The sequence below is a fragment of the Patagioenas fasciata genome, chromosome 1 (assembly GCF_037038585.1).
Source record: "Patagioenas fasciata isolate bPatFas1 chromosome 1, bPatFas1.hap1, whole genome shotgun sequence".
Lineage (NCBI taxonomy): Eukaryota > Metazoa > Chordata > Aves > Columbiformes > Columbidae > Patagioenas > Patagioenas fasciata.
In genome coordinates, this window is record NC_092520.1 from 120,665,675 (window position 1) to 120,679,049 (window position 13,375).

Consider the following 13,375-nt stretch of genomic DNA (forward strand, 5'->3'; position numbering starts at 1 on the left):
GTTTGTTCCCCCTCCATGATTCAAACCCTTTCAATAAATAAATAGCCTCTTTGTAGTTACTCTAAACTGGGTTTCTGGGCATTTCAAAAGCAGAGTTGTTTGCGACCAGTCACCTTCCTCTTTCAGCTGCAGTAAAGACCTTGATTTTTTTTTTTTTCCCTTTTTATGGTGTTGAATTTCAATGTTTTGTCATGTTTTGCCATGAGGAAAGTATGAATGCGAGCTACAGAAAAGTTTTCTTTCTGCAGTTTGGCCAGAAAGACTGCTTTTCCCCTCAGTTTAGACATATATTTAGGTACCTTGCTGAATTTGGGCAAAGATTTGTAGCCTGGCTTTGGAGCTCAGTGAACAATCAGTAAAAATCATGCATGAACATTTTCTTCTAATTGTGAGAATAGTATTTGAAAATAATTTATTTAGTAATTACCAAAAAAGAATGAGCTTGATAAGGTAACCCTTTCGTGTAAAAAAAATCAAAACACAATATCCATGCCTATTAGTTGGCCAGCTTAGATTTAAAATTCTTCATAATAGGGCAGTAATGAAGAAGTGTGTATATTTGTAAGTGTGCATGTATTTGTTTAAATACGTACAAATATATACACATCTGACAACCAACAAGCTCTTGAAAATATTCAGGTTATAACTGCATCGATGATTTTTATAAAGTGTGGATAATTACTATGGAAATTATTATGGAAAAATATACATTGTTGTGAAAATATATTGTGTGGTAAACTGACAGAAACAGGCTATCAAAATTTATATTGATGGTGTGTCATTCTTTATAAATTACCCTTCTTATTGACGATAGTTCAGTAGTTGTGGACAAGTGGCAAAGATGACTTGCTTCCCTGCAGTGCTCTTCAATTACAGGGTCTTTGAATAACTCTGTTATCAAGTTGAGATGTACTGTCTGCGTTAGCTGACTGTATCTCATAATTACATTGTGCAGACTCTAATTCATAGTCATTTTGATTGTAAATCAGTGGGACAGGAAAGGAGTTCATTTATGTCTGTGAAAACAAAAGTATTATTCTAGCTTGATATGTCATATTCAACTACCCTCATTGATTGGATTCAGTAAGTTTGGAATATTAACGAGATTAAGACCAACATCTTTAATTCAGGGAAAGCAACAGATAGTGTGCAAACAGGGGCTCTCAGCATAGTCAAATTTACACTGAAAACGTAATGAATTCTTATCCTGAATTTTTTATATGTAAGTACCAACAGTAGTCAAGTTGTTAAATCTGAACTGCTCAAATGTTACTAAAGGCATGCTACATTTCCTTTAAATAGTAGAATTTTTGCATTTTGTGGTTCTCACTTCTTCAATATGGATCTCTATTATTTACTTTCACCAAGAATTTTGGATATAAAATTTGCATCCGTAGACATACTTGTTTTGACTCAAACCGTCAGAGATTTGTATCACTGCATAAGATTTGCATGGAGTTTGATCTTCTAACTCTTCTCTTATGGAAGTGAGGAACATTTTTATATTCTGTGACTATCTGTGAAACAGCCTTATAAAAGGCTGAATTCAACCTGCATCAGGACCTAGGGCGCAGGAACTTGAGGCTTATGCACACCCCGGTTTCAATCTAATGCAGGATCCAACCCTGTGTGTGTACTCAGTCATGAATCATAGAGTGTCCTGAGTTGGAAGGGACCCACAAGGATCGAGTCCAGCTCCTGTCCTTGCATATGACAACACCACAGTTCACGCCATGTGTCTGAGGGTGTTGTCCAGTCTCTTCTTGAACACTGTCAGGCTTGGGGCCGTGACACCTCCCTGGGGAGCCTGTTCCAGTGCTCCACCACCCTCTGGGGGAAGAACCTTTTCCTAATGTCCAACCTAAATCTACCCTGGCACATCTTCCTGCCATTCCCTTGGATTCTGTTACTGGTCACCAGAGAGAAGAGATCAGCACCTGCCCCTCCTCCTCCCCTTGTGAGAAAGCTGTAGCCCCATGAGGTCTTCCCTCAGTCTCCTCTTCTCCAGACTGAACAAACCAAGTGACTTCAGCTGCTCCACACACAGCTTCCCCTCCAAACCCCTCACCAACCTCATGTCCCTCTTCTGGACAGTAGCTTTTTACTCGTTTTATCCTGTGGCACCCAGAGCTGCACACAGTGCTCCAGGTGAGGCCACACCAGTGCAGAGCAGAGCGGGACAATCACTTCCCTGCCCAGCTGGCAATGCTGTGCTGGATGCACCCAGGACATGGGGGGCCCTCTTGGCTGCCAGGGCACACTGTTGGCTCATGTGCAACTTGACGTCAACCAACCCCCAGATCCCTCTCTACAGAGCTGCTCTCCAGCCTCTCGTCCCCAGTCTGTATGTACAGCCAGGGTTGCCATGTCCCAGGTGCAAAATCCAGCACTTGCCCTTGTTGAACTTCATGTGGGTGGTGATTGCCCAGTTCTCCAGTTTGTTCAGATCCCTCTGCAGGCCCCCTCTGGCCTCGAGTGTCAACAGCTCCTCCCAATTTTGTGTCATCAGCAGATTGACTAAGTATTCCCTCAAGTCCTGAATCCAAGTCATTTATAAAGATATTGAAGAGCACTGGCCCTAAGATGGATTCCTGCAGAACCCACTAGTGACTGGTCACCAGCTCCACATAACCACATTTACTAGAACCGTTTGAACCCAGCTTGTCAGCCAGTTGCTCACCCACTGCATTGTGTGTTTCCCAGCTGGATAGTGGACATCTCATCCAGGAGGATACTGTGAGAGACAATATCAAAGGCTTTATTGAAATCAAAAAAGATCACATCGACAGGCTTCCCTTGGTCAAATAGGTGGGTAACCTTGTTGTAGGACGAAATTAAGTTTGGTAAGCAGGACTTTCCCCTCATGAATCCGTGCTGGCTGGGACCAATGACTGCATTGTCGTTCAGATGTTTTTCAGTAACTCCCAGAATGATGCATATTGGGAAGCACTCCCAGGTCCCAGTTTTGATGTGGCCTTATTGATCTTCATTAGGAAAGTATTATTGGGAAACACCTTGTAATTCTTTTATAGCAGAATTTTATGAGATTTTCAGATTTTTATTTAGTTTTGAGAACAATATGGTAATTTAAATCTCTCTTGGTACTAAGATATAGCCTGAGGCTGTTTGCTTTTCCTCACATCAGTATTCTTGTCTTGTTGGGGCAGCAGTGATCCAGAAATGTGAAGACAGCCTACGTAACCTGTGAGAGCAGCTAAATATAGATAAATTGGCTACATAGAGCCTAAGATAAGTCACCAAAGGCCAAGTTAAAGCCTATTCTCCTGCCAGCTACAGGGAAGAATTAGGATTTTTCTGAGCTGTAGTGCCTTTTACTGCTCCTTCACTCTCGGGGATGTACTGATGCTGGAGATAGATGTTTATGCTTCAGATCAGGGTCTCCCCCAGGATTTATACTGATATTCCTTCTCACAAAGTGACTTTGTAGCTCTAAATTTAAAATGTCAGGCAGTTCTTCCACTCCGACTACCAGGACAAGTGCCCTGCAGCAACCTCCAGCTCTTCCACGTTTGGTTCAGTTACTGTGATAGAGGTGTCTCTTCTAAGAAATCTCTTACCTCTTGTGTTTGAGAAGCTGCATGGAGAAATAGCAACAAAGAAGAGATAATCATAGTAATAAATAAAAAGATCTTTATGTTAATGTTTCAGGTCCTTAGCTGACCCTTCTGAGCCTTCACAAGTGAAGCGTTATCTCACCCCACTGGGATTTTGTGTCAGGGCGTAGGGAGCCAGTCATAGCAGTGACAGGGCTCTAAAAGCAGCATACAGCATCTGAGCAACAAGAGTTTGCCAGATGCTGCTGTGATACACATTTTGGCAGACTTTTGAATATTCTGGGGCTTCTTCTATTTGCAGGTTGGCATCCTGCCAAACCTTTCTTCCATCACCACCACAAAAGCACGCAGATATATCCAGTTTGCTGTGTCTGCTGGCCAGTGGCATCTACAACTGGCAGGTAAAGCTGCCCACTTTGCTGTACCTGCTTGGAGGTGTTTGGTGCAGGTGTCCAACTGAATAGATGTGGAGACAGACCACAGTTTTATCCAGGATAGCACCTTAAATCTCTCTTTGTACTGCTCAGTGTCAACAGAGGTGTGCCTGAGCATGCCCAAGTTGGAGGTTTCCTTGTTTTTACAATCTCCATTGAATTCATCTCTTCTGACAGAGAGAGGAAAGTAATTCCTTAGTAACTCTAGAGTTAAAGTTCATAAGAATTGACAAATGAGTACAACAAAACATGCTTGCAGTATCCTTGGAAATTAGTAACCCACGTATTATACCATTTCACACCTCAGTTTCAGAGTAGAAAGAACTGTTAACATGTTCTACAAATACACAGTAGCATCTAACTTTGTTTTCTTTCTGCAAGAGTCTTCCAATAATATTACAGCTAAAAGGTTTTTTTCTACTTTTTAAAATCATTAACAATTCTTTAAGCAGTTTGGTTTTTGTGTGGCACTGGAAGTAGCAAAGCCTGGTGTGTGGGCTAAAGCTAATTTCTGGAGTTGCAACCAGAAGAAACTTAGAGGCAACAACAGGCAAAGCATTGTATCAGTTGTTCCAAATGTGAGCATTGCACCCTGAGACCCACTGAGACCACTGTTGCATTTAGGAAGCACTTTTTTTCAGCCGATCTTTTCAAATGGCTTTTTGTGTATATGTAGTTAATATATTAATGTATTTTTATGGCCTGAGTCAAGTAGTCCTGAAATCTGATCAGGCAGGTGTGTAGAACCAGAGGAAGGAGAGGAAAAGAAATTCCATTGAAGTGTCTGAATCTGTTAACGAATGGGATTTCCCTGATTAACTCTGCAAAGCCATGCTGAATTTACTTTTTAACATATACCATTAAGATATGAAGAGTTCCCTTGGAACGGTCACCGATTGCACTGGTTTAAATGCAGGGAAAGAGCACAGAATGGAGGATTTAGTCCACTGGATTTGTGCATTTAGCTTGCATTGCACCTGGATTTTAGGCACTCAGTTTTCCTAAGAGTCCTCATGGCATTAATCATTGCTTCAGAGAACAAGGACCCTGAACAGCTTCTACAGAAAGCTTACGTCTTACCAAACTTTGGCACCTAAGGTCTCTCTTGGAAGAGTTCCCCCTTTTACTGTTTAGGAAGGAGGCACAGATACAGGAGATTTGTGTCATTAAGTTATCTATAATTTGAGTGAGTTCTCTTCAGGCAGGGGAATGTTTCTCTTTCCGTGTTTGCACAGCCCCAAGCTCAGCTGAATCCTTTCGCAGTGGCTTGGGACACCACTGTAATGTAAATATTCAGTCTTAATATCTGTTATGGCCCTGAAATTCAGGATGGGAACCTGACCTGGCTGTGGGCCCACTGCTGAGGTAGCCATCTCCTTTGCATCTGTGTTTTTTTGCTCTAGGTACGAGGAAGCAATGTTGTCAAGTGGAAGGGTTACGTTTGGTGGTGCTCAGAAAGAAGACATATGAAGACGTGCGCTTGTTGCATTACTTTGTTCAGAAGAGAAGTTCTCATATATCAAACTATCAAAAGCTTTCTGGCTGTAGTGTGGAGGTGCCTGACTCAGGAGTTTTAATGTCTATAGGACTGGATGCAATTACATCCAGGCTGTTTTTCCACTTCTTGCCTTTGTGTGAAGCCTCAATGCTAAGCATTACCTATCCATTCTGCTAGGTATAAGCAATTGATCGTCTTCTCTCCCAATATATCTGTTTACTGGAAGAGTGATAAGAGTTTATTAGCATTTTTGGCAGTAAACATAGGAGTGTCGAGAATCATACCACTTTAAATTAATACTAGATATCTCTCTGAAACAGTCTTAAGAGTTCTAAAATGAAGTTCTGGAAGACAGCTTGTTCTTTCTTTGGTTTGTGTAAAGTTTAATTACGTGTTCTGTTATTATGTTTCGTGTTATTATCGCAACAACAAGTTTCTTGGCTGAAAAATAATTTATTCCGGATAGTAAATGTTTCATTATAGTGAACAATAGTGAAGTTTCTTTCAACATGGACTATAATGGATATAGCACTGCCAAGAGAAGTTAAATCATTACTGCCACGTTATAAACCTGAATCAATGAGGTGTCCTGGGTTCTTTTTTTCTTCATAGCAAGTTTGACTTGTAACAGAAAATTTAACAGTTTTCAGAAACTGTTGATTTAATAACAGGCACCTTTATGTGTTGTCATTACACACACATTTGCTTCCAGAAACTGTAACATATATTTGCACTTGCTAATCCAGAAAAAAAAAAAAAAAAAGGAAGAACTGAAATCTCTGAAAACAAGGAAACTTTTAAGTGCCCTTAAAATAACTTGAAGATTAAGGGGTCTATTTAAAAACTTTGGTCATGGAGAGGCTTTATTCTCTTCAACATTTCTCAAGAACGCAATCTGTTAATCTGTTTTGTCTGATTAATATCAGATTCAGAGCCTCTTCATTATTTATTTTCACAGAAACAGATGTTATCGTTTGTGGTGGAAGGGAGACATACTCTGGGCATTATGTAACCTGCTTTGGCATTAACTTATGCTATATGTTTTTCCTTCATTCTGCCACAACATTGTAATTGTACCCAAATGGTTCTCAACGCATTTCCATGGACACTTAGCATGTTCAGACTTTGTGTAATATGTGCCTTGGCCTCACAGAGAGCTCTTGTTTTTGAACTCTGAGATCTGCTACACCTGTCGTTTCAAATCGTAATTGTTACTGGTTATAACACAGCAGTTTTGTGCACATACTTCAGTGCTGTCCACCAGCTCTGCTTTTGTAGCCTGTGATGAGTTATGCAGAGTCTCTGCTGAAGTGTTAGCGGAGCGCCATGGGCTCGGTTAGTGTGAACCCTCTCCACATCTGCAGGAGCGTCAGAAGGAGGGGCAGAGGGCTGAAAGTGAAGAGCTCCAGCCCAGGGGAGGGAAAGAGCAGAGAATTTGGGAAAACTGTACAAGTGTGAAGGACCCGTTGAGAACCGCCTAGATGCGGAGCCTCCATCAGGATAGTTTGACCTGATGTGGGACTTCCGTGCTTGCATTTTACTTTTAGGGTTCCCTTCTTGGTTTGTAATATTGGAGTTGCTGCTGTGCTTGGGCCCTGCCAGTTTGCCTCAGTTTTTTTTAGTTAGCTTGGTCCTAACCAGGACACTTGTCACGGCACCAGTAGCCAACTGATTTGAACTTGTTTTGCCATCACTGAGGGCAGAGATCTACCTGATATGATCTTCAGTGCTGCCCCACTCTATTTCTGCCTCCTGAGATGGAAAGGAAGGACCTGGCTGACATCAAGAACAGCTCCAAAGTATGCCTTGTACACAACAACTCTTTGACATGTCTTTTGTGGAGGGCTTTTCCTCTCCCACAGACTTAATTTCTTGCTGTGTTTCTTTTAAAGTCTACTGGTTCAATGACCAACCTCAGCTGGCAGGGAAGGCAAAGGATTCTGATTTCTTTTGAAGTGGAGACAATAGTTACTTCAGAAGCAGGTCAACGGATGGGCTTGGACTGGGAAACAATGCTTCATTTGGATGTTTTGAGAAGCTTAAAAACCTTTGGGTTGCAGCTGCAAGCTGTGTAGGGTATGCTGTGTAAAGCAGACTGAGCACCCAAAAAGATGTAAGAGAACATCCTCTACCTTTTGCTAAATGTCTTTTACAAGCTGTGCTGAGATGAACATAGAAGCCTGTGCTGGGACTAAGCTAGGGCAGTGTTACACAGAAGCACAGGTCCCCCAACTCACTGGAATTGGTGGAACAAATCTGCATCAGCCATTTCCACTCATTAACTGTAATTTTTGTCAGTGAAGAAGTATAGCAAGCAACAAATTATTGCCTAGTAGTCCCATCTTCTCGATTTAAAATATAAAATTTCTAGTATGCAGGCCTTGCACAAGTGGAACAGATCACAGCTTCACGGCCTTCGCCTATCCTACCAAGTACTGCTTGTGATATTTTCCCCAGATTTAAAATAGAGTGAAGAGGGAAGATTCCTCTTCAATTTTATGTATGTGTAGTTTTGTTGTCTCCCTTTAAGTATGGTCATTTTGAATAATTCCTTCCTATACCAGAACAGTTAAAAGCTGTTCAGAAGAAGGAAACAATTATTTTTGTAATGTTTAAATGGAGACAGTTGGAAATCTTCAGCCTTTTGTAGATAAATCTGATGTCTGCATGGCCAGAAAAGCAAAATTAGGGCCATGATCTTTATCATCTCATGCTGCAAAGGAGACCAGAAGAGGGACAATCATGTTTAATACGAAAAGAAAATGTAATTTCTGAGTTTCTGTGCTTCTAAATTTAAAACTGAAATTTAATGAAAAAAAATAATCTTTTTTTTGTTTTGTTTAGTTTTTGCTGTTAACCAAAGCCAGTCTCAAATTTGGCACAAAACTTAAGGCTGTTCTGCTTCAAAACAGAGCATAGGCCAAATATATGCAGTAGGTAGACTAATACAGATTTTTAATAGCAATTCAGGTAATTTTCTCTATGTTCATACACTTGAAAAGATGTTGTAGATTTTCCCTTTTTATGTTCAAAAGTGGATATGCTGGGATAATCAGGCTTCATTGCTGCAGAAGAACATCAGCCTTTAGAGGAGTTTGAATCCTGCCAGGACCACACTTGCTGTTTGATAACGGTGTTGGTGTTGATGCAGCTGCGCTGGCTGACTTTTTAGCCATCTGTCTTTAGATTTCTGTCAATGTCTACCTGTAAAGATAAGCTCGGAAAAGTGAAAGCACTGGCAAGTTCTGCTTTTGACTGTAGCAGAGAGCAGCATGAAGATTTACGTGACTATGGGTTTAAACCACGGCTGAGAAATACATTATTTGCATGCAAATGTGTGGATAAAGATAAGGTTGTGTGCAGGAAGCTGGACGTGTTTCATATCGCTGTACAACTATCTGAAAGGAGGTTGTAGCGTGGAGGGCGTTGGTCTCTTCTCCCAGGTAGCAACAGTTAGGACAAGAGGAAATGGCCTCAAGTTGTGCCAGAGGAGGTTTAGATTGGATATTAGCAAAAATATCTTCACAGAAAGGGTTGTCAGGCATTGGAACAGGCTGCCCAGAGAAATGGTGGAGTCACCATCCCTGGAGGTGTTTAAAAGACATGTAGACGAGGTTCTTAGGGACATGGTTTAGTGCCAGAGTTAGGTTAACAGTTGGACTCCCTGATCTTAAGGGTCTCTTCCAACCAAAATCATTCTATGATTCTAGCATGTGAGCCCAACACAACACATTACAGTAGCTAAGCATAGCTGTCTGAAATTAATTGTTCATCATGGTGATTTAATTGGAGAATACCAACCATATCTATTATTTTTGCAGAATAACAGTAGTTCATGACAGCACATTGATTTGGAAGACTCTTAGCTGACTCTCCAGCTTTGAAAGATAAGAATTAGTATCTCTGACCTCTTCTTGTGGTTCACCATAGTTTGCAGCTTTGGCTTCTTGTAGCATCAGCTTTAAGTTTGTGGTAAGCACTAAAACGTATCTTCAGGCTTGTGACAAGCAAGGGCAGTTAGAACTAGAGCTGTGGGGTGTTAGCTTCTGGCTGAAATATCCGTGGCAGGGTTTCCTGAGACTGTGGGTGGGGCTGGACCCACTAACTGAGATGCTGCCTCCCAGTCTTGTGTTTCTGTCAGAATTCTTTGAACCCTTTGACAAAATATTCCAGGAGGTCATATGATGTTTTCTTAAACTTGCCAAAAGGTTTATTTGAAGAGTCCCTTGTGAACAGCACCTGAAACCTTGTGCGGAGTCTGCAGAGGACTGTCACCGACTACATAGTAGTGACAGAGTCAGGACAAAGGAAGAATAAATGGCAAGGTCCCAAAGAAATAGACTAAGGCATCTGTGTTTGAAACATTAATTTATCTGCTGGGTAATTATAAAGGGAAAGACAGAAAAATCTGCAGATCATTTTAGGATATTAAAGACCAGAAACAGGAGAGTCTTTCAGAAGCACCTACCAGGTAAATGGACAGACAAGACCCTGATGGGAAAATCATGCTGACTGCTCAAGTAAATGGATAAAGAGTTCTCACGTTGCTGCGTTTTTTTTATGTTCTGGAAGAGTGCATAGAGTATGATTTCCATTTACCTAAGTGCCTGCAGGTGCAAGGAGATGATCCCTGGAATCTGCTATTCATTCCAATCCTGTGTGTTGAACTGTTGGTGTCCTCCAAACCTAGCCATTACTGTGAAGAGCTCAGCTGAAGCATTTGCCTAAATGTTATGTTTGCTCTGAAGCTGAAAAGCGTACTGAACTGTTTGAAAACAACACCAAACAAGTAATGATGCACATATGACCACCCATGGATGTACCGTGTTCAATTCATATTTTCTATCACAGCAGGCCAATACAGTGTACATCGTTAGAGACGTGGAAAGGGCCACTTCTGAAGAGGGACTGGAAGAATAATGTCTGTGACGACCCACTGAGGCAAAACTACTCAAATCCCTGGACTTCAAATGAAATTTAAATCAAGCATTTTGTATGCTACACTTTAAAACACAAAGAAGAGCTTACATTTTAAAGACAGGCTTTCTCTTATAAGAAATGTGTCATTCCTAACTCTCAATATCATATAACTTCTGCAATTTACTGGCACAATATAACAGCAAGAGTAAACATTTAGTAGGTGATATAAAACTTGGATGACAAAGTCCTATCTCTGCAGAAGGCAATGGCAAAACTCTAACTATATCAGCGGGGTCACTTGGTGTGTTTGTGCTGGATTTGTACGGTTTGTATGACAGCTGTCTCAAGGTGAGCTAGCCTGCGTGTTTGACAGAGTAGGCTGAGCATGTTCCTACAGCATTAATGTATTTATAGTGCATCTAGTGTCTGAACTGCCGCATCCGAAGAGAGTATCGTGCTGTCCTCTGCAGAGAATACTTGCAGTGGCTGCAATGAGGGAAATCTGAGTTCAGAGTGGTGCTAGGGGACATAAAGCAACCTTGGCTGAGGAGGATTTGAAAGTAATTTTCCATGTAGACAGTCATTTGCCATCCAGTACTTGCCCTTGTTAGAAAAAGGGCTGATGAAGCAGAGCAGTGGATCAAATTGTTTCCATGTGTCTGACGAAGGGGTTCAGCCCCAGAGCCCTGGTGAGTGTGCAGATCTTGCTTTGATAGATTCACTGAATCACAGGATGCTTTGGGTTGGAAGGGACCTTTAGAGATCACATAGCCCAGCCCCTCCTGCCACAGGCAGAGACATCCTTCACTACATCAGGTTTGTCAAAGCCCCATCCAACCTGACCTTCAACACTTCTAATGATGGGGCTTCCACAATTTCTTTGGGCAACCTTTACAGTGTCTCATCACCCGCATCATAAAAAGTTTCTTCCTTATGTCTCATCTAAACCTACTTTCAGTTTATGTTTTGTCTAAACCTCTTTCAATTTAAAGCCATTGCCCCTTGTCCTGTCACTAAAGGCCCTGGCAAAAAGTCTGTCTTTTGTATAAGCCCTCTTTGTATACTGATACTAAAAGATTGCAGTAAGATCTCCCCACATCCTTCTCTTCTTCACAGTGAACAACTTCATTTATTCCAGCAGAGTCCTTTGTCCCTGTGTTGCTCCATATCCACCCTTCCTGCTATAGTGTATATACTTGTGGCAGTTGCTAAGCATGTGAGAGATGAGGAAATGCTAAAATAGCAATGCTTTTCAAACAATAGAAGTCAAATAAAAAATTGTAGCACTTATAGCATAGTATGGGACTACTTGCTATTTTTAGCCTGGTTACACTTCTGTACTGCCACTCCATTGTACATGCATTTGAACATCACCCAGTTTCACAGTTAAATCAAAAAGGATGAAGAACAATGGTGACATGTGAAGGGATTTGGAGTCACAGTTCGCATGGCTACAAACCCTTCAGATCTGCGATGCAGTGATTTTTACTACATTATGGCGCATTGTGTTTCAAAGCAATTCACACTCATTAGCAGAAAAATTTAAATGTTGGTTTCGGCCTGAGTGTGAAGGGAGTAGGTAATTTCAGCACCTAGTATGTACATTGCCTGCCCTTGTTTGACTATTGTGTTTTATACTTGGGTGTTATTAATCTTTTTCAGGTTTTATCAAAATAGAAATCCTAGCCATGATTTTCATTCCTCCCTTCATAAACTGTATGTTAGGAAAGGACAATGAAGAAATTCTGGGAGGTAAAACCTGATCTGATACATCCTTGTTGTGCTACCTGACACAGTATTGTTCAGGATTTAGGCTAAATGCGTGGGTAAAAGCCAATTAAATTACTGATTCTTGTAACACCAGTGGAGGCATGACAAGGATCAATTAGACATGGCATGACTATCAGTAACTCCAAAGTAACAACACTGGCAAGACTTGTGTGCTTCCATTGGGTTACAAATCTACAAAATACATCTGGAAGTGATGTAGTTTAAAATAATACATTTTAAAGAGCATAAAGTGATTGTCACCACCCCTCACCATGATCAGAATCCTATTCTACCGGTTAAAGTGCCGCCAGGGGAGACTGTCTCTGGTGACAGTGCCAGTGCTGACGGCCATCTCAGTGCTCACATGGCAAAAGGCCTTCTGACAGCTTAGAAAAGTGTCAGAATAGCAGCTTCCCATTTTCAGGAGATATTTTACCAAGTTAATATTGTGGCTGCTTTGAAATTAATTTCTTTCAAAAACACAACAGAAGAAAGCAATTTACGCAAATACCAAGAAAGCACATGAATCTGTGCGTGTCATAAAACTAAAACCTTGAACTAAAACTGAAATCTAGAATTAATTAAGCAATCACCTGTTCCTTCTTCTTCTTGATCTCAAGAAAAAGTTGAAAGAATAAAAAAAATAGCAAACTAGCATGACCTTTAGAAATGTTTAGTGGCTGGATCTAAATTAACAACATACACATGAGTGTTTCAGGTGGGTAAGTCTTTGAATTGACAAATAAATTACACTTCAAAATAAAAAGATTCAGCGTAACTACGCAGAAATGAGCTATGGAACAGGTAGCAGTATGGCTAGAATGGAGACACAGCAGAAATATTTAAAAGAAATGACAGTGTCCTTTCCCAGCAGAGCAGTTGGGACTGTTTTTTCTCCTGACATGTCCTTGTAATTCTATGTTTAGTGAAGAATAGTGGAAATTCCTTTCAGTTAGGGATTTTTGGCTCCTTCATCCAAATATCACATGCAGCACTATACAAAGTTTGTCCTTGTTGGACAGAGGGAACAAGGGGCAAGAATCTGCGGGTGCAAGGGGGTGGTGGGTGATGGAGGATGTTCAGGAACTGTGCCAGGCAGGTGTTCTCTGTCTTCTCAGTTCACCCCGTGCCCTGAAAGTGACTCCTTTTCAAGCAATACAAGAAGGAGTCCCCTCCCC

At 41.1% G+C, this 13,375-nt stretch overlaps 1 protein-coding gene across 1 annotated transcript in view; it reads left to right on the plus strand.

Annotated features, from left to right (window-relative positions):
• Positions 1 to 13,375, plus strand: part of ATP10A (ATPase phospholipid transporting 10A (putative)) — a 112,842-nt gene that overhangs the window by 28,941 nt on the left and 70,526 nt on the right. The window lies entirely within an intron of this gene.